The following is an 8,069-nucleotide window of genomic DNA, read 5'->3' on the forward strand; positions in this document are numbered from 1 at the left end:
CTTGTTTAGTCTAATAATGATGATGCATCAACACAATAGGAAGTCCTAATGTAAGTTTAAGAAAACCCTCCTTCATGCATAAGAACAATATTGATTGAAAAATGGAACATTCTGATAGAATTGAACCTAAGTGATATGTGTACGACTAACCGTTTAGGCCAGAGTGCGACGGTGAGTTATATTTATAGACATTAATTATCTGACAAAGATTCAATGTGTTGATTTATAATAGACTTGATAGAATTACCTTTTCGAATGTAATTTTTGGAATGGATTGATTACCCCTACCATGTTTCAATGAATTACCTCTTAGAGCGATTGAATTTTATAATCGAAAAGTTTCGAGATATTTGTGGTAGGGAAAAAGAGTAAATTTGTTTTCTAATATGATTTTAGTATCAACAACTATAAAGTTATTGCTACTACGTTGTCAAACCTTCTTAGTAAAGGAGGTGGAACTCAAACTTTCTTAGTTAAGTTGGAAGATATCCCAATTGTTTGAGGGTATCCAAATTTGTATCTGTAAAAGCTACATGGATTACCTCTAGATGAGAGGTATAAATTAAAATATAAATGCCACCAGGTATTACGTTTATTTTTATAGCCCTGTATCGAATGGCTTCGATTGAGCTCAGAGAAATAAGGGCATGGTTAGTAGAATTGTTAAGATCAGGGATTTATAAGACTAAGCATGTTATATGGGACATACCAATGTTAATTGTGGAAAAAAATGAGACTATGCAATTATGCATGGATTATTGTCAGCCAAAACGAGATAACAATAAAGAATAAGTATCCTTTTTTCAAGGACTGACGATCTTTTGATCGGTTAAAATGTGCATTAGTGTTTCCCAAGATGAATCTCTTATCTAGATATTACCAGTTAAAAGATTAAGGAAGAAGATCTTCCTAAGAAAGCTTTCAGGACTTAAAATGGAAACTATGAGTTTATGATAATGTCATTTGGTTTATCAAATGCTCTAACAACATTTATGGACTTGGCAAACTAAGTATTTCTGTTATACTTGGATTAATTGATAGTAGTGTCCATTGATGATATTTTGATCTATTGTAAAACAAAGAAAGAACACGATGCATATCTTTGTATAGCTCTTCCAATTCTTCGGGAGAAAAGTTGCATGCTAAGTTGATAAAGTGTAAATGTTGGTTGTCTAAGGTTGTATTCCTTGGCCATGTGTTCTCAGTTCAAAGGATAAGAATATATACATCTCTCAAGGAAGCACGAGATGTAATCGAATAATAAACCCGATGAATGTTTCTGAATTTTGAAGTTTATTGGAACTTGTTGATTATTACCAAATGTTCATAAATAACTTTTCAATGTTTTTCTCCCCTTCGACCAAACTATTGAGAAAGAACATGCCATTCCTTTGGACTGTTAAGTGCCAATAAAATTTTGAGATGTTAAAAGAATATTGACATAAGCTTCAGTGTCGGTGTCATCCAATTTGGAAAAGATTATGTTATTTAGTAATGTGTCTCATAATGGTTTGAGATGTGTGCTCATGCAAGAGGAAAAACAAGGGCTTATGCTTCAAAGAAACTAAAGAATCATGAAAGAAATTATCCGACTCATGATCTCGAGTTGGCAACAGTTGTGTTTACTTCATTGATATAATGTCACTATCTATATGGTGAGTGACACTATATTTATACAGATCTCAAAAGTCAAAAAGTATGGGTTAACTCGAAGGAGTGAAAATAAAGGAAATAGATTAAATTCCTTAAATAATGATGATGTGCTTATCGACTAAAGGCTGATGTGGTGGCTGATACAATAAAGCCAAAAGATATTTCTATTATGAGAGTTTTGAATACGTGATTGTTTTTAAAGACATATGGTGCTTCGAATGTAGAAATAAAGTGCAAGCCTATATTGCTAGATGAAATAAAGCATGTCAAAGAAAAGATTAAATATTCTTCAAAGACAGAATAAGTGAAAAAAAGGGTGAAATCAAAGACTTTGAAGTTAAGTCTGATGGATGCTTATATTATCGAGGAAAGAGTTGATATTAGTAGAAGGTATGAAAATAGCTATCACCGAGTTTGTTTCTAAATGGCTAAAATATCAACGAGTTAAAGCAAAGCATCGAGTGCCTACTTGATTGTTGTAACTAATTTCCATCCCTTAGTGGGAACAGGAACGAGTTACAATGGACTTCGTAATGGGTAAAGATTATTTAAGATAATCTCAAGATAAATGTCGATTAATAAAAGTCTTATTCGGATTAAAAAGAAAATAAATATTCTATTAAAGTGGTGATCAACGATTCTTAAAATATCGATCAGATCCTTCTCATGTTATCACACCGAAGGATATTAAGAGTCATTCAGAATTTAACTTATGAAGGAATCCATACTTATTAAAGTTTGTTAGAGAAATCAAAAGTTCAAAAAAAGTAGTATCCTTATCTTTTACATCAGGAACTAACTAAAAATTCGAGGAAAAATTTTTCTAAGGGGAAAGAATTGTAACACCCCGTAATTTTGGTTAGTGACAAAAATATAAATTTTGAAAGTTTAGTAGCCAAAGTATAAAGTTTGGAAAAGTTTAAGCATAAAAAAGTAATTTTCAAAAGTTTTGGGACAAAAAGTGTAATTTTAAAAAGTATGTATTTTGCCCCCATAAATGAATAGTTCAGCTCCAAGAATGATGTTTTGGCGGGAATCAGATTCTTGATCCAGAGATTGTGTTAAAAGCTAGAAAGTGTTAAAGTTCGGTAAATCGAATCGAATAGAAATTTGATAAAATTGAAGGATATTAATTTAATATTCGAAATATTATTTCCACATTTTAAAATGATGGAAAATAATATGGATCATTGGATTTGAGAATTAATTTCCATGTTTAGTTTGGACTGCTAGATTAAAGTGGCAAGATTGAACTTTTTGGAAAGTTGCATGGATAAAATGGTAAAGCATATAATATTTTGTCCATCTTTGACTTTGGAAAGATGATAAAGGTTATGTGGCTTGGTATGGTTGTAAATATGAGGATTCATTAATGGTAAAATTATCATTTATCATTAAATGAATTTTAAATTCATTAATGGTAAAATTGTCATTTATCATTAAATGAATTTTAAATGACAAATTAACATGAAATTATAATTTCATGAGACAAGATCATCTTCAAACCTCCATTTTGTTCTCCCCATGAACTAGGTAAGAATTTGTTTTTTACTTTTCATTTTTGAGCAATTTCCTTTGGATTTTGGATCGAGCTGTGAAATAGAAAATCATTATATTCGAAAAACACTATCATTTGGTACCATTATTGCATGCTAATTTTCCTTGAGTTCAAAGATCCTAAATTCTAAGGTTTATGTTCATATTAAGGTTTATGGAATTGATGATAGATTTTGAGGTTTTGAGGTCATATAATCATTTTCAAGCTTGTATGATGATCAAAACTTCCTAGAAATGCTTCTATGATGTTTCGCCTAAACCCTAATTTAGGGAAGTTTGTGTTTTGATTAAATTTGATCAAGGGTTTTATTGTAGAGGTTTTAAAATGTTGAATCGAGGTTGAATTCATACTCGAATCAATTTTTTGAGTAAATGTGTAAATGTGTAATAGGTGATGTACTATGCTGGAAATTAATTTTTGAGTGATGAAATTGATGTTAGAAGGTAAAAATTGGGTTATTTTGAAAAGTTAGTAAAAGTTGAGGTTCAAATCACAAATATGGAAAAGTTCAGAGGTTAAGTGAAAATGTGTGAAATTTGAATAAAATGGAATTTGAATGGTCAATTAAAAAGTGTTAAGTTCAACATTTATGTTGTAACATGAAATTAGTATCGAATGAGCATCGGAAGATTTTTAGGAATTTATTTTCTAATGTGTGCCTATGTTAGTAAGATTCTAACATGTGGTTTAAAATTGTATAAGTTAACGATGCTCATTTACATCGTGTGCTTGAAATCAAGATTAAACATTATTAAAGCTAAGAGAAGCTTAAGGATGAAATGTGAATCTCTAAGGAAGGTTTGCAAGCTAAGGACATCAGGTGAGTGAAAATTTAATTTGTACTTATGTTATCGTACAAACATTGGCTTGCGATGAGCCAGTGACGGAGTTACTATGGTAAGGTGTGACTCCTAAAATGTTATGTGATTTTTGATGCATGCATATATGTGCATTTGGTGAGCTAATAGAATTAGTGACAAGCTGTAAATGCAAATTGGTGAAGCCTGCTTAGAAATTTAGTTATGAACAGTAAGTTTAGAAAATCACCATACATTATTAAAAAAATATTAGATAATGATTTTTATACTGTTGGATTAGTATATCAGTATAGTTTTTATGAACAAATGGAAACTGATTTTGAGGTATACACAAAAATAACCGAGGATAGGTCAGAAAACGGGGCAATAGATTTTGCTCAAAACAAATTCTATCAGTCAACTTTGAAAATTCGCTATAAAATTTACAAATTGAACTAGAAGAAGAAACTTATATGGTTAGATTCGTATTCAAGTATAATTTCCATTGGTATATACATAATAATTTTTAAGTGTGTAAATTAATACATAATAATATGTTTTGAAGGTAGTACAAACTGCCAGAATATGAATTGTGATAAAATTTGGGATAGAACAAAATTTAAAACAAAGGATCAAGCTAAAGTTTAGTGAGGCTTATATTTTGACTTGTATATAATGTCAAAGTGAGTTCATTCATGCATAACATTATACATGGATGTTTTATACATCATTGGGTAGGACTTGCGATAAGTCTACCTTATTGATGTTGACATGATATTTATGCCATTTAACATATATTTGACGTATTATAAATATGTCAAAGGTTGAGTATAAAATGCATATATATGATGTTATTTCGGGTACAAACTGCCAAATGCTAAATTAAATTGATATACATTGCCATGGATGGAATGAAACAGACTATAAACTCAAGTAAGTCATTAAAGGATAGGGTATAGTTGGCATGCCATAGAGTCTAGCAGCTGCATATCGAACCGTACTAAAGGATACCTAGTACGGGTTAGTACTAAAGGATACCTAGTGTTGATGGTGGGCACGACCTTATGTGTCATATTCGGTATCGTACTAAAGGATACCTAATGCAGGTCAATACTAAAGAATACCTAGTGTTGATGGTGGACACGACCTCCCGTGTTATATCAGTTTAGCACTTCGGTGCATATTTGACTCGAGTACCCAGGATCTTCGTAGGTTTACATTTGAGCTATGGTTTATTGGTTAATAAATGATAAACAGGTGAATAAACTTATGAGCTTATGGAATACATGACAAGTATACTGGTAAGAAATTTATATGTGATTCATATCATGTTCATATTAGTAGCATGATTGGAAATACAAGTAAAGTGATCGTAATGCATTGAATATTATTATTGTTCACATTGATGTGTTGCATTGCCTTGAATATATTTCTATTGATTGTCTCACTAAATGTATACTTAGCGTGTGATGATTTTCACGCGTAGGTAAATTAAATCAAGAGTAGAGAGTTGAGCTTGGCATCAATCAGTAAGGAATATTTACATGTAACAATAATGACATCCGACTATGTTTCAAAATTTTCTAGGTGGCATGTATACGAGTAAGAAGTATTTGCAAACTAGAAGCATGGTTAATATTAAATATAATTTAATATAAACAGATATTATGATAATAAACCATGCTTTAAAATGTATTTTAAATGGGATTTTAAGTTAGACAATTTTATTTATTATATGAACAAAGCAAAATTGCTTGTTACTATTTGAGATCGGATTTGAATTAGAAGTTAAAATATTATATTTTGAATTCTTCTAATTATTTATTTTATAATAAATGTACAAATATGAAATTTGTGAAAGAAACCAGATTTTAACTATTTTAGATTAAGAAATGTTTTGATTATTTGAAATGATATTTATGACTCGTGTACGGGGATACATACGAGAAATGGATGTTATCAATCACCATAGTGGAATAAATGGTAATACCATCGTGATTTTTATCCATGAGATGCTGAACAGGAATTCGGAATCGAAGATTTGCAAGAACGGACACGAAACTAATACCGTGGCGGATAAACTTGCCGGGATGGCTAGGGGCTGCCCGGTGGGAACAACCGCCTACAGTGCTCCTCCAAGGGAGGTGCTTATGCTAGTAGATATGGAAAAATCTCTATAGCCAAGCTGATCTCATTCTGTATTACCAAAAAAACAAAACTTATTTCTGTTAATTGACCACATTACAAGTGTTGAATAGTCATTCATTGAATCTAAAAGATAAAAAAATATTAATCATTCAAAAATTTATAAATAAATTAAAATTTAATAAATAAATTAAAATTTAATAAATAAAAAAATAAAAAAATATTACAAACATATTATTTACATATTAGGAAAAAACATTCGGTTTTAAAAAAAATACAAATAATTCAAAATAAAGTTTGAAATTCAAGACTTTATTAAAAAAAATCAAACAACTATTAAAAATTACAAAAACAATAAATCATATAATATTCAAAAAGGTGTAAGAGAGACAGAAAATATATCAAAATTTCTAAAATAGTACGAAACAATATGTAAAGTAAAAGTTTTTTTTTTAATTTTTTCTGTAATAAAAATTTTAATAAAAATCAATTTTTTTTTTGTATAGAACCTTTTTTAGATCCTAAAAATTTTAATAAAATTTTGGGTTAACACCAAAATAAGGGCTCAAATTAGACCTAAATTCTCGAATAGGTGCCTAAACTATTTTTTGACCCATCCAGTTGCCTAACATTACAAACGTTACCCATTAGGTGCCTGGGCCGTCAACGACGTTGATTTCTACGTTAAGTGACACGTGTCACAATCTGGTGATTTTAAAAATTTATTTAACATTTAAAAAATTAAAATTATATATATATATATTAAAGAAAACATAAACATTCTGAAATAACCCAAAAACTTTGAAAACCGTCATTTCAACCCTTTAAACGCACGCCGGCCATCACCCTTTTCCGTCGACGAAGCTCCACTCGACCTCATCTCCCCGGCGATCAAAACCCCCATGAAAGCGTGACCGATCGACGGTCAATCAACATTTTTATACCCCGCAGACCCTAGGATGAAAATTGCGATCCCACGCTATCTCGACAGTTAATCGATGGCAACTACGATAGTGTATGACTAGGAGGATGGCAGGACTACGTCGACGGCGGTGGTCGTAGCCGGAAAGGGGCGGCTTTTTTTATAATTTAAGAGAAATTAAGTTTTTTTATAATAATATTAAAAAAAATTTCAAAATCATCAGATTGTGACATGTGTCACTTAACAGGGAAAATTAATGTTGTTAACAGTCTGGGCACCTAAATGGGTAACGTTAGACACCTGGATAAATCAAAAAATAGTTTAGTACCTATTCGAGAATTTAGGTATAGTTTGGGCACTTATTTTATTATTAAGCCTAAAAATTTTGTCAACCATCCTAAAAAATATAAAATTCTGTAAAAAAAATCCATCAGTTTTGTGAATATTTAAATTTTTTGCTGTTTTACTGAATAATTTTACTTTTTAAATGATTTTAAATTAAAAAAATTCTTTTAAAATACTTTTGCACATTTTACAAGAATAATTCTTAAAAAAAATATAATTTGCTCACGTCAATACATTACAGAGTTCAATACTTAAAATAATATTTGTTTTGAGCATCAATAATCATAATCAAATTGACATTTTGTTTGCATCATCATCATCGTGTGATATAACAAACTTAATAATCAAATGACATGATTAAAATTAAAACGAAATTCAATGTTTATAATTAAAGAAATTAAAAAGTTTAATTATATAAATTACAAGTCTTAAAATTCAATTCAATGATATTTGTTATATTTTACTGTACAATTTTTAAGGGTGGTAGCTGCAACTAATTGTTGCACCGTTTGGCTATAATCATTGCATATATGTAAGCATGATTCATGATTTCATCAGCAGCGTCATCAGCATATTATATCATCAATATCATGTTTAAACATAACACGTTCCAATGTTTTTCCTTTATTATTGTTTGATCACATGCACA

Source organism: Hibiscus syriacus, unplaced genomic scaffold (assembly GCF_006381635.1).
Source record: "Hibiscus syriacus cultivar Baekdansim isolate YM2019G1 unplaced genomic scaffold, ASM638163v2 tig00111095_pilon, whole genome shotgun sequence".
NCBI classification, from domain to species: domain Eukaryota; kingdom Viridiplantae; phylum Streptophyta; class Magnoliopsida; order Malvales; family Malvaceae; genus Hibiscus; species Hibiscus syriacus.